The 14,125-nt window shown below is 42.6% G+C and overlaps 1 protein-coding gene across 7 annotated transcripts in view; it reads right to left on the bottom strand.

Moving 5' to 3' along the window:
- Positions 1 to 12,617, bottom strand: part of lhfpl2b (LHFPL tetraspan subfamily member 2b) — a 208,734-nt gene extending 196,117 nt beyond the window's left edge. For 4 of the 7 annotated variants that reach the window (XR_012099232.1, XM_073048224.1, XM_073048221.1 and 1 more), the window contains exons 1-2: positions 12,474 to 12,617; positions 7,816 to 7,875 (exon numbers count right to left, since the gene is read on the bottom strand). The gene's annotated coding sequence lies outside the window, so the exon portion shown is untranslated. Of the gene's footprint in view, positions 1 to 7,811; positions 7,876 to 12,473 lie in introns of all 7 variants that reach the window. The other 3 variants (XM_073048222.1, XM_073048225.1, XM_073048226.1) reach the window with 2 other exon arrangements.
- Between the last annotated feature and the right edge of the window lie 1,508 nt (positions 12,618 to 14,125).

Below are 14,125 nucleotides of genomic sequence, written 5' to 3'. Positions count from 1 at the left end.
AGGAACAGTCACACTTTCCAAACAGAGGCGGAGAAGTGCTTTTAACACACTCCTGATTCGTGTTCTATTCATCTGGCAATGGAATCCAATAGGAAGAGAGATGAAACACTTCTACCTTTCAATCTGATCTGTACTTCAAATCCATTTCACTTTCCTTTGATCCACATCCCATGCGATTCATTTCCTTAACATTTATTAAATTCAGCCTTGACAATTTCAATGGACTCAGAATCTAAAGACATTCGGGAAATGAAATTCCTGCATCATTTGTTAAAGTGTTTCCAGATTTCATCTTAAGTGACTTTGCTCTAAGTTTATGATTCTGGTCCAATTTTTTTTCTAACTTTTTGTAAAATTTGTTAAACTGCCGTCATTCTTCACCACTTCCTTATTGTTTGTTTGATAGAGTAACTCGCCGATTCCTTTTACTTATCTTAATTACTTAGACAATTCAGCTATGGAAAGAATTATTACATCACATTAACTCTAAGGACTTAAATTCATTCCAAATCTTTTTTTAGTTTAATAAAGGAGATGGTTATCAATTTCAAGAAAACCTTCACCACTCACCCTTACTTCATACTGAGAAGACAATCGTGGAAAATACGAGTGGTTTCAAACTTCCGGGAAAGCACATCTCACACAACCTCTCATTGTCCCAGAACACAACCTCCACAGTCAAGAAAGCTTACCAATGCCTTTACTTTCTGACGAGGGTGAAGAGAGCTGGTCTATGCACACCAATATGACCAGTGGAGTGCATCTGAACATGCTGCATCATTGTGTGGTACAGAAACTGAACTGTAGCACACAGGAAGGCTCTACACAGAAAGTCAAAATCGCCCAACACCAGTCTACCCAAACAACAAGGCAATAAAGGGTAAAAGAGAGTCGAGGGTAGACATAGGACCAATAAAGTGATGCTGCAGATATTGTAATGAGAGATGCAGAGATGGCACAGGAACTGAAAGCGTATTTTGCATCAGTCTTCACAGTGGAAGACGTCTGCAGTATATCGGACATTCAAGAGTGTCAAGGAAGTGAAGTTTGTGCAGTGAAAATTACAACTGCCAAGTTGCTCAGGAAGCTTAATGGTCTGAGGGTGGATAAATCTCCTGGACCTGATGTAATGCACCCTCAAGTTCTGAAAGAAGTAGCTGGAGAGATTGTGGAGGCATTAACAATGATCTTTCAAGAGTCGATAGATTCTGGAATTGTACCGGATGACTGGAAAATTGCAAATGTTACTCCACTATTTAAGAAGGGTGGGAGGCAGCAGAAAGGAAACTATAGACCTGTCAGCCTGACGTCAGTGGTTGGGAAGTTATTGGAATCGATTGTTAGGGATGAGATTACAGAATACCTGGAGGTACATGACAAGATAGACCAAAGCCAGCATGGTTTCCTGAAAGGAAAGTCCTGCCTGACAAACCTACTGCAATTCTCTGAGGAAATTACAAGCAGGGTAGACAAAGGAGGTGCAGTAGATGTGGTGTACTTGGATTTTCAGAAGGTCTCTAACAAGGTGCCGCACATGAGGCTGCTTAGCAAGATAATAGCCCTTGTAATTACAGGGAAGTTACTAGAGTGGGCAGAACATTGGCTGGGCAGCAGAAAACAGAGAGTGGGAATAAACGGTTCCCATTCTGGCTGACTGCTGGTTACCAGTGGAGTTCCACAGGGGTCGGTATTGGGACCGCTGCTTATTACGATGTATGTCAATGATTTGGACGATGGGATTAATGGATTTGTGGCTAAGTTTGCCAATGATACCAAAGATAGGTGGAGGAGTGGGTAGTGTTGAGGAAACAGAGAGCCTACAGAGAGACATAGATAGTTTAGGCAAAGAAGTGGCAAATGAAATACAATGTTGGAAAGTGTATGGTCATGCACTTTGGTGGAAGAAATAAATGGGCAGACTACTATTTAGATGGGGAGAGAATTCAAAATGCAGAGATGCAATGAGACTTGGGAGTCCTTGCGCAGGATACCCTGAAGGTTAAACTCCAGGCTAAGTCGGTGATGAAGAAGGCAAATGTAATTTCTGGAGGTATAGAATATATTTCTGGAGGTATAGAATATAAGAGCAGGGATGTGATGCTGAGGCTCTATAAGGCACTGGTGAGACCACACTTGAGTATTGTGTGCAGTTTTGGGCTCCTTATTTTAGAAAGGATATATTGACATTGGAGGGGGTTCAGATAAGATTCACGAGAATGATTCCAGGAATGAAAGGGTTACTGTATGAAGAGTGTCTGGCAGCTATTGGGCTGTATTCCTTGGAGTTCAGGAGAATGATGGGGGATCTCATAGAAACATTCTGAATGTTAAAAGGCAAGAACAGATTAGATATGACAAAGTTATTTCCCATGGTAGGGGATTCTGGGTCAAGAGGGCACAACTTCAGGATTGAAGAATGTCCACTTAGAACTGAGATGCGGAGAAATTACTTTAGGAATAGGGTGGTAAATCTGTGGAATTCGTTGCCACAAGTTGGAGGCCAAGTCATTCAGCGCATTTAAGGCAGAGATAAATAGGTTCTTGATTAGCCAGGGCATCAAATGGCCTACTTCTGCTCCTATATCTTATAGTCTTATGGTCTAGCATCCTCAGAGTGCAGGGCATGAGTGCAAAAGACAGGGCTGAAATATTTGCAGACTCTCTGACAATCTCGTGGAAAGTAGCCTCTGGCCTGACTGAATATGTGGCAAATCCATAGCCAAAGCACTCATAGATATCCCATCAGCAGCATGGATTTGAATCCTGAGGCATCTTAACACATACACAGGTAGACAAGGTTTCCACTTCTCTCTGTTACTGCCTTCATGCTAATTTGAGGTGAAGAATAGTGAGTGTTGGACACATCTTTGTAGGACATCATCACTGTGCAGAACTAGTACCTTTTGATACCAGTCCCTTATGTACACAAATGCAAACAATTCACCATTCATCCTATAGTCAGCCCACAGATACCAATGTGATACAGCACTTTATCAAAGAGTTGTTGAAATTGACTTTTTTTTTTAAAGTGAATAACTTTATTGATGATAAAGCTACATTTTACAGCAACCCTGCAATGCAACTGTAAACATACAGTTTAACATCTTGCCTAAACTGGCCCAAGCTTTGGACCTGTTTCAAAATTACTGAGCCTTTTAAACAGAAGCACTGATTGGAGGTCTCTCTGGTCTGCATAAGCAATCACAGCCCTTAATAACTGTTAAATATGAGGCATTGTTTTGCATAATAGTCCTTTTCCTCTACTTGGGGGGGGGGGGGGGTGATTCCATCAGGGCCAGCTGGCCAATCTGCTTTCAGACCTTATTCTATTGAGGGCTATTTCTGCATCCACTTCAATACATTCAGGTGTTCTCCTCAGGGCATTGTGCATGTGAGAGTATTTGCTGACAATGGCATCAATGGAGGGAAATAAACAGCTGATGTATCGGACTAAGTCGCCATCAAATGTTTATTCCTCTGATACTGCCTGACCTGCTGGGTCCCTCCTGCATTTCGACATTGGTTGCTTCTCGTCTTTATTTTTGACTTTGTAGGATTGTATTCCAGCACACGGAGTAGCTTAGAGTGTGAACACTTACCTCTTCTATTTACTACTGTGTACTGTATCTCAAAATAAAGTCTGCTCGTCAATAGATTAAAGATATATTGCACAAAAGAAGAGTGTTTCCAAGCAATTTGCGGTCTGACTTGAATTGGCAGATGGAAATGAACTGAACGTGCACAGACTGTATTTGTTTCTCCTGTTGTCCTGATTCTTATCTGAAGCAGCATTGAAGTGCCAGGTTAGGACATGCTCTTTCTTTTAGATTTCCATTTGAGCTTTTCCCAACAGCCTGGGGCTAAATCTGCTGACACATCACATTTGTATATGGTGTGGGCAACTCCTCATTTAGATCTGATTGCTCAATACAATTATTTAACACTGAGGTTATAGTTTGTAATGATACATGTTTCAATTGGTGTTACAATGATTAGTTGTATGATCCCTGTGTTCTTCCAAACTGTGCTAACCACATTCATTTTCTGTTAGATTTCCTCCACTTATTTCGGAGATATTAAATTTGAGCAAAATGAGGCAAAGGTGTGACAAGTCGTGCTTAATGGACGACTGGCAGAAAGGGTAGGAATTTACTGTTTTATAAATTGTATAATCACCACAGTGTTAGGTAACTTCTTCCATAACTGAACAGGCAAGGGGAAGGAAGAGAGAAAAATACAAGATTCAAAATTGTTTATTTCCATTCTTCAGTACAAGTGTAAAGGAGACTGAAATGATTGTAGTTCCAGATCCAATGCAGCATTAAAAAGCACAATAAGCGTAATGAGTACATATATAAAAACAAAGGACAACTAACTTATATACCTAGACTGATTGTATGTACGTAAAGTGATGCTAGGTGATGTGTATGTCATGGTAGTGGGTGCTATAATGGGTGGAAGTATTGATCAACTTTAGTGCTTGGGGGGACATAAATGCTTTTGAGTCTAGTGGTCCTGGTGTGGATGCTGTACAGCCTCTTCCCTGATGGGAGTGAGACAGTCAGTAAGCAGGGTCTGCAAGGTCCTTCATGCCATTGCTAACTTTTTTCCAGCACCTTTCTGTACATTAGACCATAGATATAGGAGCAGAGGTAGGCCATTAGGCCCATCGAGTCTGCTCTGCCATTCAATCAAGGGCTGATCCAATTCTTCCAGTCATCCCCACTCCCCTGCTTTCACCTCATACCCATTGATGCTCTGGCTAATCAAGAGCCTATCTATCTCTGCCTTAAATACACCCAGTGACTTGGCCTCCACAGCCACTCGTGGCAACGAATTCCATAGATCATTCCTCTGTTATTGAACCAGCATTGGCTTGCTTGGTGCCTGCCGTGGTCAACGGCAAAGAGATATGCTGAACGAAGAAGTTACTCCGAGCTGCGATACAATCCAATCACTAGCTCATGGCATCTCACATTCTAAGCTGCTAGGGTGTGTTCTGAAGCCAGTCTGTTGAAAACCCCACACCAACAAGTTGGAAAATGTCCACTGTGTATAGAGAAGCCTTCATCTTCATAAGGATTTTGCTATTGCCACTCCTAGTAATACCGTTGCAGTTAGTGCATTTTCAACAGACGTCTGGTGAAGTAGTTTTATATCCCACATTGGCTCAGTCGTTTGTGTTACAAATGGCCGAAACAGTTCAACTTGTTGCTGACCACTTGTGTCACCAACAGATAACCAGGACTCAGCCAGTCCCATTAGTGGCAGTAGCATCAAGCCAGTTTTTTTTCTTGGATATAAATTCTGCCACCCAGAATAATCTATATCCTTGCCTCTCCATTGCCCTTCAACATGTAGAGTACCAATTCATAAAGGACAGTCAGCTACTTGCCATCAGAATCTTTCTCAGAGGCTTAAAAAAATTCTGTCCCCCTCCACACCTCTGGTGGATGCATCTTGCCTGAGAAATAGAATACATGCTAAAATAACAATGGATGAATCAGTACTAACAACAGGATTCTGCAACAGTGTCAGGTTGATGATGGACACATCAGTGAGACAACACTTGCATTTTAGGCATGTCTTTGTAGTTTATGAGATTGTCAAATCAGATACTAAGGGGTAAGTTATTAAACTAATGATCTGGACCTACAAGTACAAAATTTAAATTATGGTAATCAATCAAATCCAGAATAAATTGCTATCATCAGTAATGGTTACCATGCAACTACTAAATCATTAAAAATACATCTAGTTTCTAATACCATGTAGGAGAGAAAATCTGCTATTCCTACTTGTTCTGGAGCCTTGTGACTTTACACCCTGTAACTTACAGCACTGGAGTTAACAGCAATTAGGAATATAAAATGGTCTTGATTCTTATACTAACAATTCAAGAATGAATTCAGAGTAGATTAGGATATGCAAGGACAATAGGTTTCAACTCAACAATACAGTATTCCACTGTCATTGTTACAGAATATTTCATTTGATTCTACTATGGCTAATATTTTATTACGGATTTAGTGAGTATGCCCACAAGAAAATAAATCTCAGTGTTGTACATGGTGACATACATGTACTTTGATACTTTATTGATCCCAAAGGAAATTACAGTGTCACAGTAGCATTACAAGTGCACAATATTAGAAGAGAAGCAAGAAAGAATAAAAATATGTTACCTCAAGCAGTTGAACAGGTCACAACTTCCCCAGCTCTAGGTTGACTCATAATAGAGCCTAATGACAGAGGGCAAGAATGACCTCACAGCGCTCCTTAGAGTAATAAATTTACTTTGACTTTTCATTCGTTTTTTTCCCAATAAATAGCTGTATCACTGCGAGATTCAAATCTCTAGAATTCTAACCACTCTGTTAGTGCCCCCAACTAAACACAGATATTGCATCAGTAAACTTGAAAAGGAACGATGGGCAAAATGAACCTGTAACACAGGTATTGTAGTTTTATTCTCCACCGGACTCAATTCCCAGTTACAGCGAGAGTAACTGCTCGATACCAAGAAGCCCTGCTCTGAATGAAGTCATTGAGAATCATGTGGAGAGCTCTCTACTGACCAGACTAACCTGACTACAACACCCTAGAACTGACAAAAGCTTAATGCAATGGCTACATTGGGACATCACGGGAGCATAGTGGTTAGCACAACACCTTACAGCAACAGTGACACGGGTTCAATTCCCGCTGCTGTCTGTAAAGGGTTTGTATGCTCTCCCTGTGACCACGTGGATTTTCTCTGAGTGCTACGGTTTCCTCCCACAGTCCAAAGACCAAAGTTAATTGGTCATTGTAAATTGCCCCATAATTAGGCTTTACTTAAATTAGGGGTTGCTGGGCAGTTCAAATCAATGGACCGCAAGGGTCTACTTGATGCTGTATCTTAAAGTGTGTAAGTTAGATACCCCGTGGGACTACTGCAACCTACTTGTTCTCTCATATGCCATCTCAAGTTGAAAACACATCCTCTTTTCTTTACTCCCACTGGATTTAAATCCTGGAACTCATTCACTATCAGGACTGCATCAATCCTTCTGGTGATTCAACCACATTTTTTCCAAGGACACAAAATCTATGCCACCATTAATAATAAAGGATACATTTTGATACTTTTCCTGAACTTAAGCAAATAAGTTTTACTCATTACCAAACTCATGATGTACTGACCCAAAAAAATCCCTCAGTGTTCTGATTGAAGCATGCACTGATTAAAAATTGCTTAATTCTGTAAAGTTGTCAACCAGTCAGTTCTGTAGAGTTTTATCATTTGGCAGCTACAAGTAAAGGGTCAAGGAGAAAGATAGGAGGACATTCCCCACCCCCCCATAGCTGATTCTACCATTCTCCTCTCTCACATACAAAGCCTTACAAAAACATTGGACAATGTTTCAAACACAAGACCTAAGAGATTAAATGTATAACAGGTTTTTAAATGCACAATGCATAACTAAATAAACATTCACAAAAACTCTAGAAGGATATCTGTTCTTGATTTTGTATAGGTTCCCTCAGTAATCGCCTCAATACAGTTGCGTTCAATGACTGTATTAATGGTTGGCAACTTTTCAATAATACATTGATACACATATCAAAATATGGAAGCAATAAGAGATCACAAACCCTGAATCATCAAAGATTTCATATTGCTGGTTGTTCCTGTTGGTACTTAGCTTCATTTTGTTCCAATCAGCAGAGGCCCAATTACATGAATGACTTGGTAAATGGCTCAATTTCAAACACAAGCCAACAAATTGACAGAGCAAACAGAATAATGTATCAGCTGGACACCTTACCAACCTTCCATCAGTCATGTGAGAAAGGTCTTCATAATTTTCTTCGGTCTGTGTCATTCCAGAGCTGTGAAACATCAAATAAACATCACTGTATATGCTGCACTATCTAACTTAACACAATACACACCATTATGGTATTGCTATACACACACCTGACTGTATAGCCAGACACTCAAGCTATCACATCAAGTTCACTGATAACACAACAGTGTAAGGCTCGTCACCAACACCCATGAATCAGCCAGCCTACAGAGAGATGGTGGAAGAGCTCAAGGCCTGGTACCAGGCAAAAAACTTGATCCTTAATGTCAGCAAGACAAAGGAGATGGTTATTGACTTCAGGAGAACTCAGACCCCTCGCACCTCTTTCTATTGGCAGCACCCCAGTGGAAACTACAAGCAGTTTCAAGCTCCTGCAAGTGAACATCACAGATAACCTCTCGTGAGTCCCAGAACAAAGCTCACCAACACCTCTACTTTCTGAGGAGGGTGAAGAGAGCTAGACTTTGCACATCCATTCTCAGGTTGTTTGACAGACGCGCTGCAAAGAGCATCCTGACAAACTGCATTACTGCTTGGTGCAGAAACTAAGGCTGGACAAGAGGTAGTCAAAATGCCCAACACATCACTGGCACTCGTCTACCCACCATCAAGGACACATATACAGAAAGGCCCCAAAACAAAAAAAAGAGCCAGTAACATCACGAAGGATCAGATACACCCTGCTCATGGACTGTTTGTCCCACTTCCATCAGGGAAGAGGCTAGGCAGCGTCCACTCCAGGATCATCAGATTCAAAAACAGTTACTTTCCCCAATCAGTAAGACTGATCAACAGCTCCGCCCACCAACTTCACCACTACTTTATTATTTCCTGTCAGTCATCTTAAGTACATCCCAGCATCACTTTATGGACATACAATGTATATAAGCTATCTTATATATTTATACAACAACACACATTTATTCTTTATCTTTTGGGTTTGTTTTGTGCTGCATCAGATCCTGAGTAACCAGTATTTCATTTTCCTGTCACTTGTGTACAGGAAATGACATTAAACTACCTTGAATCTTGACGTTGCTAATCAAATGCAAACAGCTTATCACTCTGCCAATGTCCTTAAAATAGATCATCTGATTATTATCACATCTCTATGCAAGCTTGAGGAAATCTGCAGATGCTGAAAATTCAAGCAACACATACAAAATGCTGGTGGAACACAACAGGCCAGGCAGCATCTATAAGGAGAAGCGCAGTCGACATTTCCGGCCGAGACCCTTTGTCAGGACTAACTGGAAGGAAAGATAGTAAGAGATTTGAAAGTAGGAGGGGGAGGGGGAAATGCAAAATAATAGGAGAAGACCAGAGGGGGTGGGGTGAAGCTGAGAGCTAGAAAGGTGATTGGCAAAAGGGATACTGAGCTAGAGAAGGGAGAGGATCATGGGACGGGAGGCCTAGGGAGAAAGAAAGGGGGATGGGAGCACCAGACGGAGATGGAGAACAGGCAGAGTGATGGGCAGAGAGAGAGAAAAAAGAGGGGGGAAATAAATATATCAGGGATGGGGTAAGAAGGGGAGGAGGGAAATTAACAGAAGTTAGAGAAGTCAATGTTCATGGCATCAGGTTGGAGGCTACCCAGCCGGTATATAAGGTGTTGTTCCTCCAATCTGAGTGTGGCTTCATCTTGAGTCCTGCTTTCTCTGGTGGACAGAGCATAGGTGTTCAGCGAAACGGTCTCCCAGTCTGCGTCAGGTCTCACCAATATATAAAAGGCCACACCGGGAGCACCGGACGCAGTATACCATACCAACCAACTCACAGGGATCGCTCCCTACGCGACTCCCTTGTCCATTCGTCCCTTGTCTATTAGAGCCTCAGTGACCTGGGCTCAATTCCCACCACTGTATGTAAGTAGTTTGTACATTCTCCTTGTGACCGTGTAAGATTCCTCCGGGTGCTCCGGTTTTCTCCCACGTTGCAAAGATGTACAGGTTACTGGGTTAATTGGTCACATGGCTGTAACTGGGTAGCACTAACATGTTGGGCTTGAAGGGCCAGCCTGTTACTATGCAGTGTTTCTAAATCTCTAATTGTCTATCTTCACTGTACTTTCGCTGTAATGCAAAACTTTATTCTTCATTTCTTTATTGTTTTTTCCCCTTGTCCTTCCTCAATGTGTTGACATGATAAGTAAATTACCAATATGGATGGTATAAAGTACAGATTATTACTGTACCTCGGTACAAGTGACAATAAGCCAATGTACCAAAAGGATATAAAAGTGCTTTTATAAATGCTTTAATTGGTCATTTATCATTCTTTTAATTTATCTTCCAGATTGTTTCCCTTAAATAAGGTAAGTGAAATACACTCAAGGACCAACATTATCTTCCTGTAACACCTCAAATAATTTGCTAGGTTGAGAGAAACTGCCTTTTTCTTTATTTATGTGGACAGCCAGAGGCTTCCCCCCCCCCCCCCCCAGGGCTGAGATGGCCAACACAAGGGGGCAGTTTTAAGGTGCTTGGAAGTAATTACAGAAGGGATGTCACACAGAGAGTGATGGGTACATGGAATGTACTGCCCGTGATGGTAATGAAGGTGGATACAATAGGGTCTTTTAATAGTCTCTTTGATTGTACATGGAGCTTAGAAAAATAGAGGGCTATGTGGTAGGGAATTCTAGGCAGTTTTTAAGAGCAGGTGACATGGTCGGCACAACATTGTGGGCCGAAGGGCCTGTAATGTGATGCAGATTTCTGTGTTCTATCAAAGCAATTGTCCAATGATCACATTCAAAAACTGAATGCTTATTTTAAAACCATATTTTGTGACTTGAAGTTGTCTAATTTCTTGCACCAGATCCCATCATTAGGGCTGTACACACAAATACGGAAATGACAGTCAAAATGAACAAATCACTATTTGTCATTTTCTTATTTGTGTGCGTACATCTAGCTACTCCCCCAACAAGGGTCAAGGAAAGGAGGCAAGCAGCATGAATTCCAGTGAGCCTCCATTCCCACTGCCCTCAGCTGGGTCCAACGAAAACCGCAGCAAGCTCGCATCTTTCCCAGAGAGGGGAGCGCCAGGTAAAGTTCCCCTTATTAGAAAATAAGTCTTTGCATTAAACCTCGATTTATTGAATCTCTAATCCTTTGGAAGCTGCGCATCTTGTTTGGGAAAGGGGAAAAGGCCTCAGGTCGATGCAAGTTACCTTCTAAAATTGAAGTTAAATGCGGGAACTGCCCTCCTGTGTCATTCTCAAACGGTCTTTTTCCAAACATGGTTGAGTTTTAGTTTGGCAATCCGTCGTTGATCCGCGGTGACTTTCGTGCCACAGAATTAATTACTATCAATAGATCAAAGATTAATCTGCAGGAAAATCCAGGTCCAACATAACAGATGGGAGATCTTTGATCTACTGCTTCCTTATCTCGAGCTGGATTCTTCGCCATCTATCTCCCCCCACCCCACCCCCCCACCACCACACACACACACACAAAGCCCCTTTGATGTTGCCAGGCAAGTTTGTAATCAAATCAACCCTTTAAGTGGCCCTGCGGTCTTCAGATTCCGAAGTATCGATGCACCACATCAAACGACCCGGTGACCAGACTCAGCGTGGGCACAGTTCCCTAGCCTCTGCCTGCACATTAAACCTGCTTACACTGCAAACAGTCAGCTGGAAGAACTCAGCGGGTCGCGCAGCATCTGAGGGGGAGGGAACTGACGGCGTTTCGGGTCGAAGCCCTTCATTAGAGCCGATGCAGTCGCTGCCTGCCCCCGAGTTGCTCCTCCAGCAGTTTTGTCCGTAACTCCAGCATCTGCCGGTCTTTTTACGTACACGTAACAGCCCCCCTTCGTGAAACTGCCCCAGGGACTAGACGGGCCTCGGTTACCCCCGAACTGTCCCGCGCTTAACTACAGCAGCCTTTCCCCTCTCCCAACAAGACGCACTGGTCACCTCCTCCGATCTAATGCAAGCAGACGTCAGAAACTCCATCTCCCTAGATCGGATACAGTCTCTGCTCTGATCTGCTCCGCAGCGAATCGTGGCAAGAAAAGAGCAGATTGCGACGATATTTTCTCTTCTCTATGAGCGTACCCGCCTGTGCGAATTTCCAGATGAAAGGAACCCCTCTCTTCCTCTATTGTTCGTCCCCGGGAGCGCTCCGGACTGTCGGTTCCGCACCGTTGCTGCCGGTACGGGAACCCACCCCTGGAACGCTCCAGGTAGATGGAGCGGAGACTGCGAGCGCGGTTCCATTCATTCCCCCGGCGCCTTCGGCACACGGCGCATCCTAACCCCGGGACAAGGTCGCTCCCCAGCTCAGAGATACAGACTTGCAGCGACTGCCCAGGCTGCAAACTTTCACCCCGGCTTCTTCGCGCCTTTCACTTCATTATGGTGGATTTTCAGCCTCCAGTCCTCTAGCTCCTTCATAGCTCCGGGACTTGAACAAAAAATAAAACCCTTGCTCCAGTCCCTCGGCACCTTCTGACAGTACCAACTTCCCAGCCTACCGGGACGGGCAAAGCGCTCCTGACACGGTCCCAGTCTCGGCGCTCGCGCCTTTCACACTCCGAGTTCACTATTACCGCAATATACATCTCCCTGCCTCGGAGTTCAGTTCCAAGACTCAGTCCAGCCTCACTTACCTTTTGCCCCGGGGTAATAGAGGGCTCTTCTCGCTTACACCACCTCGATGCCCTCTCGCCGTCGCTCTAAGCGCTTCAATGAGTGGTTTTCGCCGAGCAGACCGCCCTCTTCCCCACCTCCTTTCTTCACTCTCCCAAAACACACATGCAGGCTGGGGTGGAATCCAATGAAGTCATTGCCCCGCCTCCGCCTCCCCTCCCCCTCCCTCCCTCCCTCCCTCCGGACACGAGGGGAGTTCCCCGGGAGACTGACTCGCAAGCTGCTCAGCTGGGAAACGCTCTGTATCCTTGTAGTTCAGCCAGTCGGGGGAAATCAATAAGGCAATTTTAAAAAAGCTCTGCTTCGAGTTACTTGAATGTGTGTGACATATATGGGAATATAATTTAGGAATATTGAGGGTAAAGTGGTCTATTCCAATATTTTGATCACTGATTATTGACTGCAGCTGCAGGAAAGGCCGAAATACCGTTACACTTTGACAATTAAGTTTTATTTCCAGATGATGCTTTTCAAGTTCTGCTTAAAATGACAACTTTCCTTCAGCAGAGAATATGCTGCAAGAAACTACGTTTCCGTGCCAGGAAATGAAAGGAACAGTGAGGGTTCTGGTGTGGCATGGGTTGTGATTAAGTAAATTTACTGAAGAGCAGCCCATTTGACCAAACACTTCGAGCACTGTCAAAACAATCCAAAAGTCACTACCTTACCTGTATAAAGAAATTATATAAAATCACACCTTGACTATTCTAATCAGTCCCTATAAATTTTTAACCACAAGTCATCCCAAATTTCTTCTTCAACCTGAAACATTAACTGTTTCTTTTTCCACAGATGCTGCCTGACCTGCTGAGTGTTTCCAGCATTTCCTGTTTTGTTTCATACTTCCAGTATCAGATGTCTTTGACTTTCCATGCCAAATCCCATTACTCTTTCAAGCACCCAATATATTCCCAATTATATTCTTCAAAGTTGACATGGTTCCTGTTCCAATCATTCATCCTAGAAGTGCATTCCAGCATTTCACAGTTCTCAGTGTGAAGTGAAATTATCCACGCTCTTTCAGATCTCCTACATTACAGCAAGTTTGTTCTTAAGTCTATAGTCCACAATCTGCCGTCCTTCCTACTTTGTAAGGTTTGTTCGTCTTAATGTGTGTAAAGATCATCAGCTAAAGCACAGAAAGGGGAAGTAGAACAGTCTAGTCATGTCTTCATAGGAAGACTGGTGAAGAGGGTGAAATATATTTAGGACTTTGCGAGCACAATGTTTTAAACCAGCTGGATGCAGCACAATGTAATGTCTGACATTTCTAAAATTAATTTAAAATATTAAAACACATTAAATATAACCAGGATAATTGAGTCTTCCAAGTTAATGACAAAGGATAGACAACTGAGAAAAGCTAATATCTATGATGTGTCCTGAACTGATACATCTGCTTGTTTTTTTTCACATATATATTCTTCTGAAGTTTCATAATTCAGAAGTTTTTGCTTTTGTTTTCAGTTTCCAGTGTTTTGATTTTGTTTATTTTGTTTCTACGAGTTACATGTTTCAATTTTATAAGCACCATGTTCCTTTCTTTCATACAGGAAAACAAGGTTTCCCTATATGAAAGAATGCTACTGCCACTTCCCTGCAGTGTCAAAAA

This window comes from Hemitrygon akajei, chromosome 6 (genome assembly GCF_048418815.1).
Source record: "Hemitrygon akajei chromosome 6, sHemAka1.3, whole genome shotgun sequence".
NCBI classification, from domain to species: domain Eukaryota; kingdom Metazoa; phylum Chordata; class Chondrichthyes; order Myliobatiformes; family Dasyatidae; genus Hemitrygon; species Hemitrygon akajei.
This window is presented reverse-complemented; position numbering and strand designations above follow the sequence as displayed.